Source organism: Saccopteryx bilineata, chromosome 2 (assembly GCF_036850765.1).
Source record: "Saccopteryx bilineata isolate mSacBil1 chromosome 2, mSacBil1_pri_phased_curated, whole genome shotgun sequence".
Classification (NCBI taxonomy): Eukaryota; Metazoa; Chordata; class Mammalia; order Chiroptera; family Emballonuridae; genus Saccopteryx; species Saccopteryx bilineata.
Window position 1 is genome coordinate 71,360,136 of NC_089491.1, and position 26,107 is coordinate 71,386,242.

A 26,107-nucleotide genomic window follows, 5' to 3' on the forward strand; every position below is an offset into this window, starting at 1 on the left:
GGGCACTGACCTCTTTTCCCTTGGATTGTCAAATTAAAAATGACAACAGCCAACACAACAATAACCATCTGGTGTGAATGAATCAAAATTATACCAATATACTTTGTCATATCAGCAAAATAAATAAATTATGGTATGCTGCAGAAATTTAGTAGTTTGTGTATGCCATGAAATGAAAAAGGTTATTTGCTGACCTAAACAGAAACAAAACCAACAGCAGAGCTTACCACTATATTATTACACTAGAATACCTTTGGATTTTTGTTCTTTTCCTTAAGTAGTCTACTTCAAAGTATACCTTAAATCAGTGGTCCCCAACCATTTTTGGGCCACGGACCAATTTAATGTCAGAAAATATTTTCACGAACAGGCCTTTAGGGTGGGACGGATAAATGTATCGCGTGACCGAGACAAGCGTCAAGAGTGAGTCTTAGATAAATGTAACAGAGGGAATCTGGCCATTTTTTAAAAATAAAATATCGTTCAGACTTAAATATAAATAAACCGGAAATAATGTAAGTTATTTATTCTTTCTCTGCGGACCGGTACCAAATGGCCCACGGACTGGTACCGGTTTGTGGCCCGGGGGTTGGGGACCACTGCCTTAAATCATGATGTGACTGAAATGTCTCTAGTAGGATAATTCCTCTTTGAGTGATTTGTACTACATCTGAAGAGAATTATCACCTATCATTTGTTAAGCAGGCTCCATCTAGGACTATAACCATTTTCCACTGAATACTTATCAGTTCAGGCAATCATTTTAAAAAATTCATCAATACCAGATGTGCACTCTGATAGCATCCTCTTTTTGAAAAGCATGTTTTCTTTCTACTGACCAAAAGGCAGCTTGCAGATAGGAAGTATTAGCCAACATCATGAGTCGGCTTTAGGACTTATAAGCAAAAGGTCTAAACTTCCTCTATTTCAACCACAAAATAATGTTTTTGTACATTATATAAGTATAAAACTCTAATGACATATAATCATATTTCAGAACTCAAATTCTGTCCTGTTGCCCTAGTTGGTTCATTCAGTAAATAAAACAATGGCCTGGCAGGACATCCTGGGTTTGATCCTTGGTCAGGGCACACATGAGAAGTGACCATCTGCTTCTCTCACTCTTCCCTTCCACAGCCAGTGGCTCAGTTGGTTTGAGTGTTGGCCCTGGGCCCTGTAGATAACTCGGTTGATTCCAGCATCAGCCCTAAATGGGGTTGCCTAGTGGGTCCCAGATGGGACACATGCCCCTTCTCTCACTTAAAAAAAAATCTGTCCTGTCTCTACCTAAAAAAATAAATACATAAACAAACCAAATAGTACAATTTTATTTTTATATTTTTTGGTTCAGAGAAGGCTGCATCTCTCTTTTCTTTACATTTGATATGGTTTAAGTTTTGAACAAGTAAAAAGAAAAATGTTAAGACTGAACTGCATGGAGGCATAATTTACTGCCTCATTTTAAAAATGGACCAACTCTAAAACAATTAGGCATAGGGAACTCCCACCCTGGTGAGGTTTCCACAGATTCAAACTCATACATGGCCTGAAACTGGTGCCTGAATAAGAGCTGAATGTCAAGAGAGGTCTCAAGAACCCCTATCTTAAGGATCTACATTGAGGATGAAGAATTGGGAGAGAGAGAGTTCCTCCAGGCTTGTCTGTGGCTCATGATGAATGTGAAAATTACAGACTGTATTGTTAGACTATACTGTTCTCCAACTTTAGTGGTCATTTCTTTAAGATATTTTCAGCATGATTTTAAACAGGGCTATTTACAGTACACATAGGCCTTCATAAAATCTGGTTTATGGACAATTAGTTCATCTGGTTATAGCACAAATATATATACAAAGCTTGTAAAATTAAAATTTATTTTAATTCCTGGGATATGTATTTGTTTTGATCTAGGTACACTTGCTCATCTGTTCAAGGGACATTATGTTTAATTGGTCAATTATTCAAAAATAAATTATAAATTACATATGGACCAAGAGAGACTCATACAAATTAGTGTAAATAGATCACTAGCAGTGGAAAATAGCTCAGTTCAGCAGTCGTCTGCTTCAGAAGGTCTTTCTGCAACCCAAGCTGAGCTGAATTCTTTTGCATTATTTGACAATAGAATTATTTGCATTTATCTGTTCATATCCTCTATTATGTTTAATTTCTGTTTATATGCAACTTTCTCTACATTAGTACCAGTATTCCATTAAATACTAGTCACAGCAGAAACTCTTTGAAAATGAATTGTCTGATCAAATTAGTTTGGAATGTTATAGTAGGGTCCCATCTTAAAGAATAAATATGCAATTTATCATATTAGAATATCTAAGTCATGGAGACAAAATAATTTTTACTTTTCCTTTTTTTCACTTTTCTTTTTGTTATGTGAGAGGCAAGAAGGCAGAGAGACAGACCCTGGCAAGACCAATACAGGGCGATGCTCTGCCCATCTGAGATCGCTGCTCTACTGCTTGGCAATCAAGCCATTTCAGCACCTGAGGTGAGGCCATGAAGCCATCCTCAGTGCCCAGGGCCAACTTGCTCCACCACAGCCATGGCTGCAGGAGAGGAAGAGAGAGAGAAAAAAGAGGGGAAGTGTAGAGTAGCAGATGGTCGCTTTTGTATGCCCTGACCAGGAATTGAATCCAGGACTTCCCCAAGCCAGGCCAATGCTCTACCCCTAAGCCAATTTTTAATTTTCTATCACAGCATATTTTCACCAACTCTTATTGAGAAATGGGTCATTACCACAATTTGCTTTATTCTCATAATAACTACAAACAGCTCTGGGACCAATGTTTTCATATCAGTGAAGGATGGTTTGGTACATGAATAAATAAAAACACAAAGTACCCTGGCCAGTTGGCTCAGTGGTAGAGTGTCAGCCCAGCATGTGGATGTCCCAGGTTTGATTTCTTGTCAGGGCACACAGGAAATGTACCCATCTGCTTCTCCACCCCTTCTTTTCTCACTCTCTGTCTCTTCCCCTCCTGCAGTCATGGCTCAATTAGAGTGAGTTGGCCCAGGGCACTGAGGATGGCTCAATGGCCTCTGCCATGGGTGCTATGAATAGCTCGGTTGCTGATTAATGGAATAGTGCCCCAGATGGGCAGAGTATCACACCCTAGTGGGCTTACCAGGTAGGTCCCAGTTAGGATACATGCAGAAATCTGTCTCCGCCTCCCCTCTTCTACTGAACAAAAAATAAAAAAAAACAAAACACACAAACAGACATATAAGCAAATTATATGTACACATATTTATTGTTTGCCTTGTAATAAAAATTCCAGAAAGAAATGTTCTTAATTTTGATCGGTGACTGATATATAGCCTTTATATGTGACATTCTTTTAATGTTTTCCCCATATTTGCAAGATGAAAGCATACTTCTAGCTATCAAGTTAGTTTTCCATGCAAAAGAGAACAAGACATGACAAAAAGAAACAAAACTTTCATAGAAATCTCACTAATTCTAGTTTGTTGGCCATTGCTCATGACTGAGTCACCATGGACACTCTTACTACAAATAAGTCTGAGAAACAGATTTTTAAACTGGGAACATTAAGACCTAAAACAAAATTGAGATTTGTTGTTAAAAATAAGAATAAAATGGCCTGACCAGATGGTGGTGCAGTGGATAGAGCATCAGACTGAGACACAGAGGACCCAGGTTCAAAATTGGAGGTTACTGGCTTGAGCATGGGTTCATCTGCTTTGAGCACAGCTCACCAGCTTGAACCCAAGGTCACTGGCTTGAACAAAGGGGTCAATCGGTCTGCTGTAGCCCCGATCAAGGTACAGATGAGAAAGCAATCAATGTACAACTAAGGTGCCAGAATGAAGAACTAATGTTTCTCATCTCTCTCCCTCCCTGTCTGTCTGTCCCTACCTGTCCCTCTGTCTCTGTCACATAAATAAATAAATAAAAAATAAGGAAAGAATGTATATTATGCAAACAACTAATATTATCTGATACAATATCCTGGATCTAAATTAAAAAAAAAATTATACACCTGATTCATTTATAACAAACATTGTCAATGAAACACAATGAATAAAGCATAAAAGCTTGTCAATAAATATACTAAACAGACCCCTCAAAATTCTAGCAACATCTTTATTCATTACATACAAAAGACACGTGTGGATAAGATAATGTTTTTCACTCTGTATAAAAGCTTCAATGGGGCCCTGGCCAGATGGGTCAATGGTAGAGTGTTGGCCTGGCATGTGGATATTCTGGGTTTGATTCCCAGTCAGGGCACACAGGACAAGTGCCCATCTGCTTCTCCACCCCTCCCCTGCCCTTTCTCTCTCTCTATCTCTCTCTCTCTCTCTCTCCCTCACCCTCCTGCAGCCAAGGGTCTATTAGAGCAAAGTTGGCTTTGGCGCTGAGCATGGTTTCATGGCCTCTGTCTCAGGCACTGGAATGGCTCCAGTTGCAACGGAGCAATGCCCTAGAAGGACAGCATTGTCCCCCAGTGGGCATGCCAGGTGGATCCCTGTCTGGCGCATGCAGTCTGTCTCTTTCCCCACTTCTCACTTCAGAAAAAAAAAAATTAAAAAGCTTCAATGGACAAATAAATATATAGAAAAATAAAAAAAGTGGAGTTCCACATACAATTGACTCTAATAGTAATATCAAGTCTGTTAATCACAGCTCTTTAAGAAAAATTTGGCCATGTGAGTTCACCACTGTTCACATAAGAGTTTCTGAATGAGCTGTGGAGCATGTCACATTGTCATTGGAGGCAGATCACCTGCTGTAGATTTCACTGAGCCTCACCAAGACTTCAATATAATAGTCCTACAGTTTAAATGAGAGTTTAGATATTACTTAACAAATCAATTTCATTATTTCAAATCAGTTTATTACATACAAAGTATCAGTAGAAGAGATGGGACATGAGTTGACAGAAAATTATGTTATCTCTATTACTGGAAACAGTTTCTCATTTGCTTTTTTATATTAATATCAATTTAGATTTGATTGACAGCATGTAGTTTTGATTAATAGTTGTTATCAATGATATTTTTTAAATCACCTCTAAATATGGTGCTAAAGGCCCATTTCCAGAACTGCAAAATTTTATCACCAGGTCCTAGGCTAGAGCATTACGCTACTACCATCCTCTGGGGCTTCCTGCAGAAAGAAACAAAACAAAACAAAACAAAAAATCCCACTATCTCTCACTATCTCTTTTAGTACCTTTTCTGATACTATAATATTGTATAATACCAACTTTTTTTAGAGCAACTTTGTCTAGTGAGCTAAAAACACTTCATCCCCTCTCATCTGATACTGTCAATGCAAATAAGAAATCCACAGGCTGCCTGACCTGTGGTGGAGCAGTGGGAAAGCATCGCCCTGGAACGCTGAGGTCGCTGGTTCATAACCCTAAGCTTGCCCGGTCAAAGCACATGTGGGAGTTGATGTTTCCTGCTTCTCCCCCTTCTCTCTCTCTCTCTCTCTCTCTCTCTCTCTCTCTCTCTCTCTCTTTCTCTCTCTCTCCCCCTCCCTCTTTCTAAAATGGATAAAATAGAATCTTTAAAAAAATTTTAAAAAAAGAAATCCACAACTATATTTATAATGAGTATCTTTCTAGTATATTTTCTAGTTAGTAGTATTTTGTAATATCAATTCATTTTTCAAACAACTATAGACTTTTTAAATTTTCATTTATTGACTTTAGAGAGAGAGAGAGAGCAAGAAACATTGACTTGTCCCACTTATTAATGTATTCATTGGCTGACTCTTGCAATGGGTCCTGATCAGGGATTAACCTCACAACTTTGGCAGTAGCTCTCAATTGAGCTACTGGCCAGGTCACCCAAAAGTATAGATTTAACCAATATTTGTTAATTTATCAATACTTTTAAAAGTTACAACTATAGAAGAGGAGAAAAACACAAAGCAATAGATGAAGAAACAATAACAGATTCTTTTGTGTTTTATCAAAAGATAAATACTGGCAATTTATTTTTTATCCTTTGGCATTATATGAGGAACAATATGCTGTTTGGTTGTGACAGTATTTTAACTGAGATGCAGATACATGTTAATTTTAGTAATGGATTTCTCCAAGATCATGAACTAAAAATCTATTTACGACCATGATAATTCTGATTAATCTGAAGGGGAACTCAGAGACAGAGCTAGAGCAGTGGCTGTGACTGACAAAGCATTTTATGAGCCTTCTCAGAGCTCTCAGACAATAAACTTCAAATTTGCAAAGCTTGTACAATGACATAAACAGAAATTAAATTAGAATATTATCCATGTTGAATGTTGGGCACAAGCCTGTGAGGTGATAAAAACTTAGTAAGTTAGATGATTGAAGCACAGATGTAAAACAAGGCCTCCTCTTAAAAATAAGGACTCTTTTACTCACTATACAGAGGTGTTGCTTTTTTTTCTCCTAAGAATAAGGAGACTTTGGCTATCAATCACACACAGAAGTAGATACTCTCTGCCACACGGCTATTAAGTGGAGAAATGTACATTTTCTACTTCATCTATCAGGCCTACTGATGTGTTTTCATTTGTGGCATCAATCACGATAGGAGCTTAAGTACTTGAAAATGAGAACCCATGGGGCTCAGCCACCTCCAATGAGGGTTCAGCTGTGCTGTGAAAGCCTCAAAAAGTGACACATCTAAAAGACCTAAAAATGCAGCTGAGAGTCTCATCATACGCCACTGACCACATGGTGTCCCCGGTTCCAGGAACCACACCAAGGATTTCAATAACTTGTGCAAATTCTAAAGCAAAGATAAAAGTGGTAGCAGTAAGATTCTCACTAGTGATTTCTAGAATGTGAACAAACCCAGGCATACTTTGCCACTAGATTAACTTTGAGCAACATCTGTAGGATGCTGTAGGATGCTGGGAGATATGTGCACTCCAGGAGAACTGCCAATGTCACAGACAAAAGGTTTCAGCATAATTATCGAGACTCCACAGAGGAAAAGAAGCACTGGAGAAATGCAAACGATCTTTAGGGCACTGTTAATGTGCATTGAATTTTGGGTAGCAACCAACTGTGAACACAAAACCAATAAATCACACAGGAAAATAAGAAAAAAGTTTTGCATGTATCTGCTTCAACAGTTCCACAAGCATCTTTATGTATGACACAACTATGGTAAATTTAAATTTGGTGCTCGTTGTTCAATTCAGAAAGAAAGACAAGACTTTGTTATTACATAAATGTATGGTCATTTGGTTTTGGCAATATATGTTCCATATCGTACTCAGAATTACAGAATTGCAGTGTAGTACAGCACACAAAAGCTGTCTCTCCTGGACTATGTAATGCTTACCCATGTATACATACTTAATATAAGCAATGCTTTTAATAGTAGTTGTATATGCAATGTTGTATTAGGTAACAATGACAGAACTCCACGTGCAGAGCTAACAACCTCAAACCCCTGGTTAGGCTCTATTTTCAGGAGTTGATTCTCATGAAGGCTTAGATTTCAGCCAAAAGAAAAAGGAAAGAGGAGAGTTGTGAAAATGGAGAAAAATTTTAATCTGCTGTTTAGTCCAAATCAATCACCTGTTTCTCCTTCTTCCCCTGCAAGGGAAAGGAGCTTGGGAAGGTGACAAAGCTGATTCAATCTACTAAGGTGACTTAGTAGATTGTTTTTGAGGTCCATCCATGTTGTTGTAAACAGCAATAAATTGATAGCACCACAATAAACTGAATAAAAAAATGAACAGACTTAAGAAAGTATTTCTCTAAAGATGACATAAAAATGGTCAGTCAGTTCTTGGTCCTGGCCTGTTGGCTCAATGGATAAAGCATCACCCTGACCTATGGACATCCCAGGTTCAATTCTCAGTCAGGGCACACATGAGAAGCAACCATCTACTTCTCTACCTCTCCCTCTCCCCCTTCACTCTCTCTTCCCTTCCATGGCCAGTGGCTTGACTGGTTCGAGCATCAGCCCCAGGAGCTAAGAACAACTTGGTTGATTTGAGAATCAGCCCCAGATGGGGGCTGCCAGGTGGATCCTGGTTGGGGTGCATGCAGGAATCTGTCTCACTATCTCCCCTGCTCTCAGTTAAGAAATGGCCAGTACACACATGAAAGAATAATCAATATCACTATTCATTAGAGAAATGCAAATCAAAATCACAATGAGATATTAGTTCACACCAAGTGTTGGCAAAGATGTGAAGAAATGAGAACCCTAGAACATCCATGGTGGCTCTGTAAAATGGTGCAGTTGCTGTGAAAACAGTATATTGGTTACTAAAACTTAGTCATAGAGTTATCATGTATCCCAACAATTCCCTTTCTACAAATAACCATGGAAACAGGTCTTCAAACACATCTGTATAGTAGTATGCACAGCTGCGCTGTTTACAACACCCAAAAGGTGGTAACAACTAAGATGTCCTTGAACACATGAATGATTGACCTTTGGTGTATACCTAGAAGATATCCACACATGAAATGGGATAAATTTGTGATGCATGCTATAACGTGGAAGGATCTTGAAACATTATGACATATGAAATAAGCTAGTTATAAAAGGGAAAATATTGTATGATTCCACTATACAAGATGCTTAGAATAGTCAAATGCATAGAGGCAAAAAATAAAATAGAGCTTACTAGGGGCTGTGGATAAGGAGGAATGAGAATTATTGCTTAATGATTATAGAGTTTCTGTTTGAAGAGAAAAACATTTTTAAAATTGATAATGGTGATGGTTGCAAAACATTGTGAATGCAATCAATGCTACTAAATTTTATTCTAAAAGTGGTTTAAAAAGAGATTGCAAGTACAGAGCTACTTCTCACTATAACCCATTGCTGAGCAATTTCCCTAGAACATTCACTACAGAATTTTTTTTCTCAAAACATTCTTCATTATCCAAATTCCTGTTGCTAAACTGTTTACTGCGAACATAAATAAAATATTGTCTTAATTTTCATTTCCTTAAATCAAGGGCTGACAGAGCATCTGGGCATAGTTAGATTACATAGAAGTTAATTCCAGGGAACAGAAATGAGGGAGTAAAGAAAGTAAAAGTCAACACGTGCCTAAATTTGTCATCAGTCTGGGCAACTGAGGAATAATCACTTTGGAGATTTTTGGAGACCCTCTGAGGGGTCTTGTATATAACCCACCTCACAATTCTCACAGCGAAAGACAGGGAGGATGATGAAATTCTTACAGACCTTTTACCCTCATCAGTTGAAGATGGTCTTTGGGAGTATTAACCTACAACCTGACCTTACACACACACACACACACACACACACACACACACACACACACTCAGGACTGAGAGACTGTGCCTTGGAGAAAACGTGAGGCAGAAAAGCAGAAATACCCCGTGGTGTTTGCTTCAGGTGTGATACTGGAAATATGCACAGAACTGTTTGTTCATCACAGCATTTATAAAACTGATTGTCCAAGGGGAAGGGCATCTGCTACAAATGACTAAATATGAGTTCCTTCTCCACCTTTCCCTCTCCCTCTAACGTTATTCACTCCACATCATTGCCTATTTGCATACATTTTTATGGCCTTGCTCACTTTAATATTAACTTTATTTTATTTTCTAATTGCTATCCTTTTAAACTTGCCATTCAGAAACCAAAACTAGCTTCTCTCCTCTGATAATAGATTTTAAAACATCTTTGTAATTATTATGTCATTTTTACCACTATGATTCATTTCCCTTGCTTCCCATTATTGCTTTCAAACCATTCACCTTGGGCTTTGGCATACGACAAGCTGTAAAAATAACAACATACCTCTAGAAGAACTAGTCAGAATGATTTTACTGATTTAAATTCCGAGTCCTGAGACTGGGAACATGCTTCCTTTCATCTCACTCATCTTTAATGACTACTTTTTGTGTTCTTTTTCCACGTGTACTCTTAATTGCAATTTTCTACTTCAAATACATGTTTTCAGCATCATGAGAGTATCACCAAATTTCTCCATCAGGTCCTCTGGAGTCTTCCAGCAATATATTGATTCTTCAAAAATGCTGATTCGGTACTGTCTTACTTAAATTCAAGACTGACACTTTTCCTGAATATAACAATAATTTCAAAAGGTTCACCCTTGCATTCACACTGTCAATGGTGTTATGAAGTGCTGGGAATCATTTGTGTAACTCCAATTTTTTTTTTTTTTCATTTTTCTGAAGCTGGACACAGGGAGAGACAGTCAGACAGACTCCTGCATGCGCCCCACCGGGATCCACCCGGCACGCCCACCAGGGGCAAACGCTCTGCCCACCAAGGGGCGATGCTCTGCCCACCAGGGGGCGATGCTCTGCCCATCCTGGGCGTCGCCATGTTGTGACCAGAGCCACTCTAGCGCCTGAGGCAGAGGCCACAGAGCCATCCCCAGCGCCTGGGCCATCTTTGCTCCAATGGAGCCTTGGCTGCTGGAGGGGAAGAGAGAGACAGAGAGGAAGGTGCGGCGGAGGGGTGGAGAAGCAAATGGGCGCTTCTCCCATGTGCCCTGGCCGGGAATCAAACCCGGGTCCTCCACACGCTAGGCCGACGCTCTACCGCTGAGCCAACCGGCCAGGCCAGTGTAACTCCAAATTGATGCATGGAGGTCACCCATACTGTCCTCTGCCAGTGTTATACTTAAACCTAACCTCTTTTTTTTTCTGTTTTCTGTTGACTTATAAGTTCCTTCCTTACATTGTTGAGGAAAATAAAGCCAAGTCTTTTGTCCTTATTATGAAGTTGGGTAATTTTGACATACCAATCCAAAATTTTCTAAACTCCCCATAAATCAATGACTTCTTACAACACTTTTTTGAATACCTACTTTGGGTCCCATAACATTAAAACAAGTACAGTATGAATGTTAAAAACTTTCAACTCCGTTACCCTACTGAATCAAAACTATTATTTTGATACTGATATCATCATTCTTCTACTATCTTTTTTTATATATTTGATCATGCTTAATAGCCTCTTGACTGCTCTGTCCCTGCCAAGTTTATTAGCTTGTACCTCCTGTCTCTGTCTCTTCAAGAATCTCATGTGTATGACATTTAAATCTCCACTACTATCAAGTCTACATCAGTCAATTCATCCTTTCTGTCTTCAACTTCCATTCTTCTGTCAAAAATAACACAGATGAATAGAAGGGGTCATTGCAGATTTATGGCAGAAGGTTTCTATTTTCTTTCAATCCTCTAGTAAAAAGAGAGAAGTGGCAAGTCTGCTTTCCTAGATAAAAAATAATCCTCTCACATGGAGAAGCAGAAGAATCCTTATGCAGCAAGGTGAACACAACACAGGTCCAAGCTAACCACAGCGTGAGACATCCTACCTTCTCTATGTACAGAAAAAGAACCACCCTCTCCCTATCCCTGAATTGGGTATTGTGCCTATCCCAATGGATGTAATTAGGTTTCTGAGATTTTTGCAGTGTTTGTTAGTCATCCTAAATGATAGGGTTTATGATGATTATTTGTCCTACAGTGTATTTAATTATGCTCAAGGCCGGACACAAGAATAAGGTATGAGCACTATATATAATTTCCAAGGTTATTTCCAGATGCAAACTTCTTAGCTACTTTTTCATTCCTGTTTGTCTGTAAAATATACTTAAGTTTCAGAGTAATGTTTTACTCTTTCCTTTATTATTTCAACATTCTAGTTCAATTTTCTGAATTGAATATTACTCAAAGTTTTTGCCTTTGCCCTCCCTGTTTATAATAGCATTCAGTATTAAAGGATTCCCATTTCCCAGGATCACATTACTTGACAGTTTGTATTAAGGTTTATAGATTTGTAAAGGTCATGGCATCTACCACTTTATAAAAGACTGTGTCAAATTAGTTATTGAATTGCTAGCCATTCCTATTGCCCCAAATTATGAAATTGATATAACTTCTTAGGTAATTACAACTACAGTCTTTATAAAAGTTCAATCAAGAAATCTTTAAGCCATACCAAAAAACTGTCCCATTGAAAATTAAATGTCTATACAATCCTGATTCCAAGTCATTACATTTTAGCCAATTTTACTAGGTAAGAGCAAGTCTAATGTATTTGTTAAATAATGGTTTTGTAGTGTTTCCAAAAGAAAAAAGATAAACTTGTCAATACTAGGTATAGTAAGTAAAATTAGCAATACCTTTTACCATATAATGGAGGAATAGTTTATCCTACTTTGATTGTATTAATAGGCAGGAAAACAGTACCTATTATACAAAACAGCCAGCCATCAGATATGTTTGAATCTGAAACTTGACTGGGGGGGGGGGGGTATCCTCTTGCAGTTCTGAGCTGAAAGCCAAGCTATTAGAATGTTTTTGTTTGTTTTTTTGCAGCCTTAGCATCATTTCACAACCTCCAAAAAATATATCCAATCAAATGGGATTAGCATAGCCCAGTCTCCTGAAAACAAAATTGCCCAATTACCCATCATTATAATCACTGGCCTTGAAAAAGTGTTCTTAATACAAAAAAATCTTTTTATTATTTAATAACAAATGAGACCTAACAGTTGAAGTATTCAGACAATTTTAAATATTTGAAATAAAAGTTTTATAGACAAGCAGCACAAAAAAACACAAAATCAACAATTAGGAAAAGTATGACTAAGATTCAAGAAATTAAAAACAAATAAAGTTATTCACTAAAAAGATACACTAAAAGGACTGAATACTAAGGAAATTTCAAATTAGTAAATAAAATAAAATGGATATAGGCAGAGAAAAAGAGAGCAAAAGATGTAAAGAAAGAGACAAATAATAATTTATGGTAGTGAAATAACAATGAAATAGCATTGTTGATGGGAATACATATTAGTTGCAAATCTTTGAATTCTAACCAACAACTATAAGACATCTATTTTATCTCTTCTTATTCTTCATAGTTTTTATTATTAAAAACATTCAACAATGTATGGCTCTTATAAGACCATTTAAAATGTCTACTTAATGGAAAATTGAGGACATTTTTGCATTCATATTAAACATATTTCTCCAAACTTTCTTCCATTTAAAAATTTCCACTAAACTCAAAATCTCACTGAAATAACTGTCAAACAAACCACATTTTGACAACATATGTGGGCAGATAAATGGATTAACATTAAAGTATGAGAATAGTTATATTTTAGAAATTCACTACAGCAAAGTAGATTGATACAAAATAGCAAAAATTGATCAACTATCAATAGTATTAAAAAGTAGGACAAGTGATTTGCTATACAATATAATGAACAACAGTGAAACATTGCTAAACTAGTTAGGAATGTTAAAAAATAATATAAAGGAAATAGAAAAGTATAATTAATATTTCTATTGAATAGGGACATCCTATGGAATTGATGGTGTACCAGAAAGCAGTATTCCTGCATGATTATAATAGCAACAAGTACCTTCAGTCTCAACTACACTTCTTGTGCAGTGCCAATCAACTGGGGTTTGAGTCCCTTTTCCCTTTTTTTTTTTTTTCCAAATGAGTAATTGCAATACATTCACAATTTTCACAGTAGAAAGTGTCATGACTCATGAAAGACAGGCTGAATTTACTTTGAATTCAGTTTCCCAAACACTTAATTGAAATCACACCATAGCTTATCAAGGCCCATTTGATTGAAAGAAAAGCAATCTAGTCAAATAAGCAGGAGTAATAGGGGACATAAATTGAGGAAAGAAAAGACACATAAGATTAAAAGAATTTCATGGATATCTGTAAAGTAATCAGTGTCTGTTCTACAACTTTCATTTACAAGAACATCCCATCCTTTTAAAAATAGAAACATAAAAAGACTACATAACGCATTATTGTTAAAAAAAAATTAGCAAAAAATAAGCATCCACCCCCCCACCCCCAAACAGCTTAGTTCTTTCCTGACCTTCCCTTCTTTTCTCTCTCTCAACACATGGTTGCTATAAATATTTTAGATCCAGCTTTCTCATAACTTTTGTATCCATACAGTTTTAAATGATGCTCTCATTATCCCCAAATCTCTAAAGCTCACAGTTTTGGCACATTAGAACCTTTCAATATTTTCCAGTTTTCCTGGTCTAATTCTTATGAGAGAAATCTGGCTGGTTCAGCTTGGATTAGATGTTCAACCTGGACCAATCACCAGCAGCCACATATAAAGTGACCTCACACAAACAGGCAGCTGGGCAGCTCCTTCAGGAAGAGTTACAGAGGTGATTTCCAAAGACAAGCATAAATTTTGAGGGACAGGTGCTTTAAACTTCTCTACTACACAGAATATGTATTTTTTCCACCTCTGAGAAGCATATAAGCATATAAGTGTTTTATAGAAAAATTTTACCAAGATTGCCTTCATGAGCACCTGACCTGTGCAATTACACAGGGATCTGAACAGACAGGGCCCTGTATTTGGTTTAATGCTCCTGTAGACTTGTTGAAATTTTTCCCCCCCATACCCTATGTAAGCCTCACTAAATGAGTAAAGAAGTTTTTACTGTCTTTTTCCTCCATTCTCTGAAGCAATTTATGTTTAGTACTTATTTAACTTTTTAAATTACAGTTTATATTTGATAATATTTGAATAAATGTCCTCTAAATTTTTATTTTACACTGGGTCCTGCAGACCCCATAGTTGGCTCCAATCACAGTCTTTGCTCCTGAGATATGAAAAATCATGTACTGGACAAGATTAATCTGCAGAAAGAGTGTCTTGCTTGTGTCTTCTAGATTCAGTGCTCTAAAGAACACAGAGTAAAAGTAGTCACTGACATTCTAAAACAGTAATCTAAGACTATACTAATATGCATAACATAATGGAATATCACCAATTAACTTTTATTAAAATCCAATCATTTTTAATATAGATGAGATTATTAATTAGAAGTAGATGATGGAGGCAAAATAAGAAAACTTTCAGAGTGCAGGTAAAAGTAACTTAATTTGACTTTAAGAGTCTTGAAACAATTCCTGAATCCCTAATACTTGGCAAAACCACTAAGGAGATATAATAAAAGTGTACCTTTGTTCATGTTTTCTTGTCTTCTCTCATCCTTCCTTGTTCTTTCCCTCCAACCTCTCCAGCTGAAAATATCCCAGATCCAGCTTCTTGCAACTATGTGTCCTAAGGGAAGTTATTTAACAGTACCTAGCCTTGCTTTTTATCAACTGTCCAATGTAGAAAATAATAGTAACTAACCAGAAAGATATGGCTGTGGAGATTATAGGAGAAAACACAAATAACTACTGAGCACAATTCTTGTTATTAAATAGGGATTCAATATCTCTTCACTTTTACTGTAGAATTTACTGTGGTGTTTTACAACGTGTGTCACATCTTTGTCTACTATCGGACCTCTTGCTAGGTCCTTGCTAAAGGGGACCATTTCCTGACTAAATTTGTATAATTAGGTCTGAATACAGGATCATCACAAAATAGAAACATTACAAGTGTTTAAAGAACGTATGGATGAATGGACACAATGAGAATTTTAGAAGATAGTCTAAAGATCATTTTCCCTAATTTTACACAGCATGGTCTTGGAATAAGAACCATTACTTTCCACATATTGTTTGGAATAATATTTAAAAGGAATGTTCAGTAATTCTCTCTTATCTATGGACACACATTCCAAGACCCCCAGTGAATGTCTGGAACCATAAATAACACAATATCCTATCTACGCTATGTTTTTTTTCCTATACATATATATTTGTGATCAAGTTTAATTTATAAATTACACACAGAGGATGAACAACAGTAACTAATAATAAAATAGAACAATTAAAACAAATAAACTGTAACAAATGTTATGTAAATGTGGTCTCTCTCTCTCTCTCTCTCTCTCTCTCAATTTTTATATTTTTTAGTCCTAACCTATTTCTGAATCTGTGTAACCATCCTTACTTGCATTAAAGCTTTGGTGTCACTTTTTCAGAGCATCTCTTATAGAAGCCTTCATACAGGCTCAATGCTTTCTGGTGCAACATGTTGCTATCGACTAAAATATGTTTTCTCTTCATGTATTCCACAAAATTAATGCCTTTTTCCACATTAACTAAGCACTTACATGTACTTTGGCCTTAAATTTTGCAGTGTGAGATATGACAGCAAAACAAGCACAAATTTATTTTTTCTTCTTCACAATTTCAGGGACAAAAGATACGTTTTTACCGTAAATCTTAGCAACCTCAGCATACTTTTATTTCTTTTCTTATTAATTGGAGAACTTTCACCTTTTCACTTTAAAGGAAGTGTTTTATAGCTTATTTTTGGCATATCTAAATTGCCAGCATCACTGCTTCTGAGCTTTGGGGCCATTATTAAATAATTATTACATTATTTTATCAGAGTGGCTCTAATAACCAGGATGGGGCAAGGAGCATACACAGTGTGCAGACGCTGGACGAAGGGATAATTCACGTCCGGACGGGCGAGAGAGGGACAAAGCAGAACAACATGCGATTTCATCACACTAACTCAGAGCAACATGCAGTTTATAGCTTATGAACTTTTTATTTATAGAACATTTCATTTAATATTTTTGGACAGCAGTGGACTGAAGGTAACAAAACCACAGAAAGCAAAGCAGAAAATGAGAGGGAATAGCTGTACATAACATGTTATATAAATATCTGGTTATGTTTTGTGAGAATTATTAAAAATATTCATTTTTATATATTGTGTGGGGAAGTTTCAATATTCAGACACTTGAAGGCAATATTTAATAGGCATCAATTTTATTAGAGGTAAACCACTGTATTCTGTGCACTGTGTGCCCACCGCCCAAAGTTCAATCTTCTTCTGTCACCATACATTGCACACAATGCAATATACAGATGATACACCAAAGAATTGTACACTTAAAACCTATATAATTTTACTGACCAATGTCACCCCAATAAATTAAAAAATAAATAAAAACAAATGTAATATAGTTAAATACAAAAGTTACAAATTATAAAAGCATGAAGAGCATAAAGACCTTCCATGCATCTTCGTAAAGTAATGTTTCTTAATTTTTAATGAATCCTAGAGGATCTGATAGAATAATCTACCTTAAGAAACTTTCACATGCACACATATTATAGTATTCAATTGTTTGCGTTCCACTGGTCCTTTTAAAACATTCAAGTGTATGTAGACTAGCAATATCCATTAGCCACTTCACTAGCCACTAACCAAATATGGCTATTTAAATTTAAATAAGATTAAAAATATAATTTCCACAGTGTCACCAGCCAACTCCTAAGTACTCAACAGGCACACAGATATTTAAATTCAAATTAAGTTTAAATTAAGCTTAACTCATTTACAATTAAACATTCAGTTCTTCTGTCACACTAGCTACATTTCAAGTGTTTATTAGGTACAGGAGGCTACCCTACTGGACAGTGGATGTACGAAGCATGCCCAGTATTATAGAACATTCTATCAGCTAGTGTTAGTATAGACCCCAGGAAACTAGAGCATGCCCAGTATTACAGAACGTTCTACTAGCTAGTGTTAGTATAGACCCCAGGAAACTAGAGTATGCCCAGTATTGCAGAATGTTCTATCAGCTTGTGTTAGGACAGACCCCAGGAAACTAGAGCATGCCCAGTATTGCAGTACGTTCTATCAGCTAAGTGTTAGTATAGACCCCAGGAAACTCTTGCTAGTGGAAGACGTCTGTAGTTGGTGCATGCAGTATATATGGGGAGAAAAAGGTTCTTTCAGAAAAAGCATAAATGTGAATATTTTCTAGTGAGCCTAAAGTTGACTTTTTAAATTTTCTCCTCATTACTAGATCCATGAACAGGTAAACATTCCTTCAAAACAAAAATGAAAATCAATAGTAGTTTGGTATTTTAGGTCACATCTAGGTTTTGAATTTATCAGCGTGGAAGTCCATGTTCTCTATTTTAAGCTGGTGGCAATATTGGCAAATTAATGACTTTTTCATCAGCAAAGTGGAAATAATAGCACTTATCTATCAGGGTTGTTTTATGAATTAGAAAAAAACCTGAAGCACTGACTTAATATATTGAAGATATGGGAGCAAATATAATGACACTTTTTAACCATGAAGAGCATTAGATTTCATGGAGTATTCTGAATAATTTTAATTACCAGCATTGGAGAATTTATTTTGTGTTATTCCTCCACTTCACCTTGTTCATATTGAACATGATTAGATGTAGCTATCATCTTTACATTCCTATTTCCAGGAATACCACATAGCACACAGCAATCATGCATAAATATTTGTTGAAAGACTATGTGCTCAAGGCTACAGATGTAGTTAAGTAGGAAAGACTATATAACAAGACTTCTGAATCTTTGTGTTTCAGTGCAAAAATAAATGAACAGAGAGAAAGGAAAATAAAGTATGGTTCACTTTTTTGTTTTGTCACCTTGAACAATCATCTAAATTTTCTGTCCTCAGTTTTATGTGAAATAAAAAACAAATATTCCATAATCCATAAACTCTTTCCAGCTGGTTCTCTGGATCTCAGCTTTTAAGCACCCTCCATTTATAAGACATTACAGTAGATCCCACAGGACCCAGGACAATAAAGGCATCTGACATATCAAAACATATATTTTTAAGTATTGCAGAGGTCAAATGATGATACAGAATGCCTCAGTTTTATTACTGTTTTTATTTATTTGTGTTTGAAGAAGCAATAGTAAAGGTTATACTTATATTTATAGTTGTTTGGAAAGCAAGTATAATACTTGAAAACCATGATCTAATAACATTGAAAATTGAAACATATTTCATTGCCTTTTTTTTTAAAGACATTTTTTAGATCAGTTTTAGATTTACAATAAAACTGAGAGGAATGTAGAGAGATTTCTTATATATAGTCCTGCTCCCACACATACATTTTTTACCAAGGATCAATCTATTATGACACATCATAATTACCCAAAGTCCTAAGGGTTTTACTCTTGGTATTGTATATTCAAAGGGTTTATGGAAAAATGTACAATGATATATACCATCATTATTGTGTCATTCGGAACACTTTTACTCCACTAAAACTCCTCTGTTCTCTACCTATGCATCTCTCTGCCCCAAACCCTTAGCAATCATTCATCTTTCATTTTCTCCATAATTTGACCTTTTCCAGAATGTCATATAGTTGCAATCATACAGTTTACAGTCTTCTCAGATTGGCTTTTTTTCAGTAGTGATAATGCACTTATGGTTAGTGCATGTTTTTCACGACTTGATAGCAGATTTCTTTTTAGCTCTGAATAACATTGCACTGTCTGGATGTACCACAGTTAATTTATACAATCACCTACTGAACTGAATGACATCTTGTTTGCTTCCAAGGTTTGGCAATTATGGATAAAGCTGCTATGAACCTTGTTCAGAATTTTGCATGAACATATTGTAAGAGTATTTTCAGTTTTTTAGGAAACTGTCAAACTGTCCCCTAAAGTGGCTGAACCATTTTGTTTTCCCAGCAGCAGTGAATCAGAGTTCCTTTTGTTCCACATTTATACCAGAATTCAGTTTTATCAGCATTCCACTTTTTGGTCATTATAATAGGGATGTAGTAGTATCTCATCGTTGTTTTTATTTGTACTTTCCTGATGTCATATGATATAGTAGAATATCCTTTCTTGTGCTTATTTACCATTTATAATTCTTATTTGGGGGGAGAGTGCCTGTTAAGGTCATTGGCCAATTTTTCAATTGGATGGTTTATTTTCCTACTGTTGTGTCTTCCATATTCAATGTTTTATTTCATCATGAATTCTTTCATACTATATGGTCGTCACCCATATCCAGAACCTCTAAAGAGGACAGCCTGTCTTTAGTGAGGAGTCACTCTGCCAGAGTTCTTCTCAAGAAGACATACTTTTCAATGGACTTATTTTGAAATATCATCCATGCCAGTTGTTTGCTTATTGTTTCCCAGACCCATTCCCACCCTTTTCAAAACTGCTCTAAGCTGATGGAACTGGTTGCTAGTGAATTATATTTTTAGGCTTCCTTGATAGCTGACTTCCTTTAAATTTTGGCAATAGGTGGTGCTGGAAGAAAATAAGCAGGAAAGAAAAAGGAGGGGGGATACTTTCTGCTTTTTGTACCAGCAGTACAGTTGTTTCCTGGCAATGGCCATAATATTAGCTGGGCTTCGGTGATTTATTCCAGATTCAGAGAAGAGCCATTCCCTTTCCAGCAATTCCACCTTGATGGAGGTGGCAATTCTTTGCTGAGTCCAGGACTGACTGTAATAACATTTCAACATCACAGAGCAGGTGCAGATTCATGGACTCACCAATATTACTTTTTGTTCCCAAACTTGCCATTTCCATCTCCCTTTTGCTATTCCAGACTTTCAAATTCTTTGTGACCAATTCACTGTACTGTTTCCCTCCCCTGATTAAATTATGTAGAGTAGCTTATGTTTCAATGAGTAGACTTTTTAATTTTTTTCATTGTAGCCATAAAAATAATTTGAATATTCTTTAATAAATAAACCACCTAACTTCATCTCCTGTCTTCCAGAAATAACCAGCTGACTATACAAAGGGATCAACAGAGAGAGTAGGGTGTGCTGAATTTAACTCTTTCTAGGCTTCAACTTTCTCAGCTGGTAGATGAGGGTCATATATTACTAATTACATGAATACAAGCATTATGACTATATATAATAAATGTGATTTATAAAATATTAATGTGAGATATATAGAAATTTATAGACAAATTTGGCACAAATTTCTATCTAAAGACCTATTTCATCAAAAGGCCTTATCATTTATCAAATTGCTCAAACCACATCTTATTTATTCACATCTTAATTTATTAAAATAGAATTTTAATGCCCTAGCTGGTTGGCTCAGGGGTAGAGCGTTGGCCTGGCGTGCAGAAGTCCCAGGTTCAATTCCCGGCCAGGGCACACAGGAGAAGCGCCCATCTGCTTCTCCACCCCTCCCCCTCTCCTTCCTCTCTGTCTCTCTCTCTTCCCCTCCCACAGCCGAGGCTCCATTGGAGCAAGATGGCCCGGGCGCTGGGAATGGCTCCTTGGCCTCTGCCCCAGGCGCTAGAGTGGCTCTGGTCTGGTCGCGGCAGAGCATTGCCCCCTGGTGGGCAGAGCGTCGCCCCTGGTGGGTGTGCCGGGTGGATCCCGGTCAGGCGCATGCGGGATTCTGTCTGACTGTCTCTCCCTGTTTCCAGTTTCGGAAAAATACAAAAAAAAAAAAAAAAAAAGAATTTTAACTTGTCTCCCTAATGCTCAGATTCACCCTTCTAATATATTCTTTGTACTGTATTAAAACTCTTCATTGGTTCTCCATTATCTTCAAGATTTATTGATATAATTGAACAAATATGGCTTTGCTGCAATGGTTATATACCAGGTATAATATGTTAAGAATGGTCAATTAGAAACAACTCTGCCCTGATAGAGCTTATGTTCTGGTAAAGGGGATCGACATTTAAAAAAATGCCAAACAAATAATTTGGAAAATTGTGTTTATGGTAATTACTGCAAGTATGAAAATACATTTTTTTAAAACTCTATAAAATAACGTGTAACAATTTCAGTAACCTGGCCTTACCAGTTCCTAACTTATACCCAATGTAACAACTTTGTGTACTATAACCCTATTGTTTTTCAAAATTCCTCATGTATCTTTACACATTTGAGCCTTTGCACACTCAATTGGTTACCTCTAGTATGTTGACTTTGTCATTTTTTCCTGGTTAAATATACTGACCATATATATTATTAAAGCTTTCTTCTATTTTTTACATGCTAACTCCCACTTAAGACACAAACTAAGAGGCTATATATGAAGATATTTCTATAAAACCCCCTCTTTCCTTCCTGAGCAATTGCCCTGTCCCATGTCCCTCCTTTCTGTCTCCATACCATGTCTGCCTTCCCTTTCCTATTATTACAGGATTGAGAGTTTTCATACCGTCTCTCTACTGGTGGACAAAATTCTCTAAATTATCATATTTCATGTGCCTGTAGTCGTTTTTAACATGAATTATGTAATAATCCTTACTTTTCTAAATCTTAATTTACCTGGTCATGAAATCAAAATAAAATTCCTTTTAATATTATTCAAAGAAAATGTATTGCATATTCATAATTATATAAATTGTCACATTTTGCTGTTACTTAGGCAAATAGATGGGTTGTTTAAAAATAATATAACATCAAAGTTGCACTTTCTTAAATAATATTTCTACTGTAACTCTAGGGGATAATGTCTGTTAGTGATTTCCAAAGTGCATCCCCACAGTGTGACCACTTTTTTAAAAAACAGAAGCAGTCCTAATTTCAACAGGGTGGATGCTTACAGCCTAACTTTTTGTCTTCCCTTGACACCTACAATTTTGTCTCTAAAATATCAATTTGCAATCTCAGGATTGAATGGCATACAGTGTAAAAATCACTAACATACAGCTCAGGGTGCTCAGGCTTTAAGTAGAAATGGCTTTTTAAACATTCTTGCATCCTCCACTGACATAAAAATAGTAATTTCTGAATTTTAGTATATATTTTGGTATTTGATATTTAACTTTCTAATTATGCAGGTATACAGCTGTCATAATTTAAATCAATGCAATGGTTTTCACCCTAAACTGTTGAAAACAATTCACAAGCTCTTTGCAATGTGAAAAAAGTAAGTTATTGCTCCCATTTTCAGGAGGCTCAGAGCCAAAGTGGTTACTAAACGTAACCATTTACCAATATTCCTGGTTAATACGTATGCTCCTTCTCCCCTTCAATTACCTGGGTATGATTTTTAGTCATTGTTTTATTTGTATATATACTGTTTGATCTAAATTATTAAAAATTCATCCTGGATATTTGGGTGTATGTGAATCAGTAGATATACACAGCCTTTATTTCCATTAAATAGGTGCATTATAAACATATTGCAAATTCATCTCCGGCATCTGGGTTAATAAAATATTATGATTATTTCACAGCCATGTAACTTAATATTTTCTCTACAACCCACTTTTTCTTAATTTTCTAAATCTGTCAGGTCAATCATAAACATATTTCTTTGAAGTGATAAAATTAGGAAAGTTTGCTGTATTTGCTCATGTGACAACTATTTTGTAGGTAAATAATGTTTTAGAAAGTTCTGTCCTAAAGGAAAGTTCTGTCCTAAATGAATTAAAATTATAAACATAAGTAATAAGCTCAGGCTTATTTGCTGCCTTGATTTGAATGGGTGATTTTTATGTTCCTTCCCTATTCTGGCACTTAGAATTGACTGTCCACTTACTCAAATTTCCAATGTCACCCCCACTTAATCTAGATTTTACATTTTTTGATGGTAGAGATTGTAGCTTATTCATCATGGTATTTGTACAGCCTGGCACATAATAGCCATTCTAAAAATATTACTGAGTGAATGAAGAAAAAATAAATATTGCTGAAATAATTCTCCCTCTCCTAAGGACTTATGTAGTCCTTTTTTTAGAGCTCCCCTATAACATTTATTACAATTCATCCTGTATGTTAGCTAGTTCTGTATGTCTTATACTCCCCTCTAGATGTAATGGCACCTAATTTTCTTTTTTAATGAGATAGAAGGACAGAAAGGGACAAACAAGAAGGGAGGAGAGATGAGAGATGAGAAGCATCAATTCTTTGTTGCAGCATCTTAGTTGTTCATTGATTGCTTTCTCATACATACCTTGACCAGGGCCTCCAGTTGAGCCAGTGACCCCTTACTCAAGCCAACAACTTTGGGCTCAAGCCAGTGACCATGGAATCCTGTCTATAATCCGACACTCCATCCGGTGACCCTGAGCTCAGGTTGGTGAGCCCACATGCAAGACGGCAACCTTAAGAGTTTCGGACCTGAATTCTCTGCATCCCAGGCTGATGCTCTATCCACTGCACCACTGCCTGGTAAGGCATGCACCTAATTCTTATATCTTCCTATAACCCTTAGTACTCTGTACAGAGTAAGTACTCAATAAATGCATTTTACTTTTTAATTGGTATTTTTGGGGTGGCACTGGTTAACATATTTATACAGATAACAGGTGCCCAATTCTATAATACACCTCGGTACACAATATTGTGTGTTCACTTGTACAAGTCAAATCTTCATCCATCATCATTTATTCCCCCATAAACAAAGAAAATGATAAAAGATTTTTAAGTGTGTATGGGAATTCAATTGTCTTCTTCGTACACATTGGGTTTTATTTTTAAAACACGCCATTCAAAACAAAAGCTGTATGCAACAGATTTGGCCACAAGTCACTTCATTAATCTATAAAGCAGTTTTTGAATACCTTCTCCATATGCCTGATTGTTCTACATGCTGGGAAACAGTAATGATGAAAAGACAGTTTCTGTTCTGAAGGAGCCTAGAGTCAGGAAAAAGAAAACTGCAATGATAAACTTGGTAAGGAAAAAGTGCTGGGTTTGTCCAAAATGTTGGGATAGATTTTATAAGAAGTAACATCTCATGGTTTGGGTCATGTGTAGAATATTTAGAAGTTCTAGCAGAAAACTGGTGGAACAGACTTTAAAAGGCAGAAAAAAATGGTAGGTGTAAAAAAAATAGAAAGTTTAAAAGATATATAAATGTCTAGGGGAAATTAGTATGCAAAATGGGTACAAGTAAAATTCAGCTCTTAGAAGCAGCAGTCATTGGGACTTGGATGTGAGCTGCAAAGTATAGAATTGTGACAATTCCAGTGCCATGTGGACTTTTTCTGGATGTGGACTTTTCCTGGACTCCTGCTCCTTGTGACAGCTCATAACAGACTGAACTGGGGTTGGGTTGCATTTTTCAGGGATTTGGCATGGTGTTGGGGACAACTTGGACTTGGTGAACATGTTAAGGACACTACTCTTTTATGGATTCTTGCTGTACTGGCCAAGAGTTTGCTTAAAGGCATTAATCAATGTAAAAAAAAAATGAAGGACTGGATAAAGAAGATGTGGCACATATACACCATGGTATACTATTCAGCCATAAGAGATGATGACATCGGATCACTTACAACAAAATGGTGGGATCTTGATAACATTGTATGGAGTGGAATGGATAAATCAGAAAAAAAGAACTGCGGGATTCCATACATTGGTGGGACATAAAAACGAGACTGTGGACAAGAGTGTGGTGGTTACGGGAGGTGGAGAGAGGGAAGGAGAGAGAGGGGAAGGGGGTGGGGGAGGGGCACAAAGAGGGCTAGATGGAGGGTGACAGAGGATAATCTGACTTTGGGTTAAATGTATGCAACAGAATTGAATGACAAGATGACCTGGATATGTTTTCTTTGAATATATGTACTATATGTACCCTGATTTATTGATATCACCCCATTTAAATAAAAATTTAGGCCCTGGCCGGTTGGCTCAGTGGTAGAGCGTCGGCCTGGAGTGCAGAAGTCCTGGGTTCGATTCCCGGCCAGGGCACACAGGAGAAGCGCCCATCTGCTTCTCCACCCCTCCTCCTCTCCTTCCTCTCTGTCTCTCTCTTCCCCTCCCACAGCGAGGCTCCATTGGAGCAAAGATGGCCTGGGCGCTGGGGATGGCTCCTTGGCCTCTGCCCCGAGCGTTGGAGTGGCTCTGCGTCACCCCCGGTGGGCGTGCTGGGTGGATCCCAGTCGGGCACATGCGGGAGTCTGACTGTCTTTCCCCGTTTCCAGCTTCAGAAAAATTAAAAAATATAAAAATAAAAAAAATAAAAATTTATTTATAAAAAAAATTTAAAAATAAAATAAATAAAAAATAAAATTCAGCTCTTCTTTAGCCAATAAAAATAGCTGTTGTTCAAGGTTAACATGATTAATATATCTATAAAACAAGCCAGCATTAATCTAATTGTCTACATATATTAAAAAGATCATTTTCATATTCCACTCTAATATATATTACCTCATGTACAAGGTAATAAGTCAAATCATTAATTTATATTCCTAGATTTTCAAAAAGAATCTTGAGGTAATAGTCCATGGTGTTCCTTCTCTCTCATCTATTTTCCCTTCACAAACCACTGGACTTGTCTTCTATTTTGAGATCTGTTACCCATACTTGCTGTCTTGATAAACTAAATTGTCCATGAATATCCATATTATACAGTTCAAACAATGCTTTATCAGATTTAATTTATTAAGAACTCTACAAACTATTATCCAGTGGTCGC

The 26,107-nt window shown here is 36.6% G+C and overlaps 1 protein-coding gene and 1 non-coding gene across 3 annotated transcripts in view; one reads left to right on the plus strand and one right to left on the minus strand.

Moving 5' to 3' along the window:
* PTPRD (protein tyrosine phosphatase receptor type D) overlaps positions 1-26,107 on the minus strand; it is a 2,510,439-nt gene that overhangs the window by 2,440,316 nt on the left and 44,016 nt on the right. The gene's annotated exons all lie outside the window — the stretch shown is intronic.
* Positions 25,302-25,377, plus strand: TRNAS-GGA (transfer RNA serine (anticodon GGA)). Its single transcript has one exon. It is a non-coding gene; the product is annotated as a tRNA-Ser (tRNA).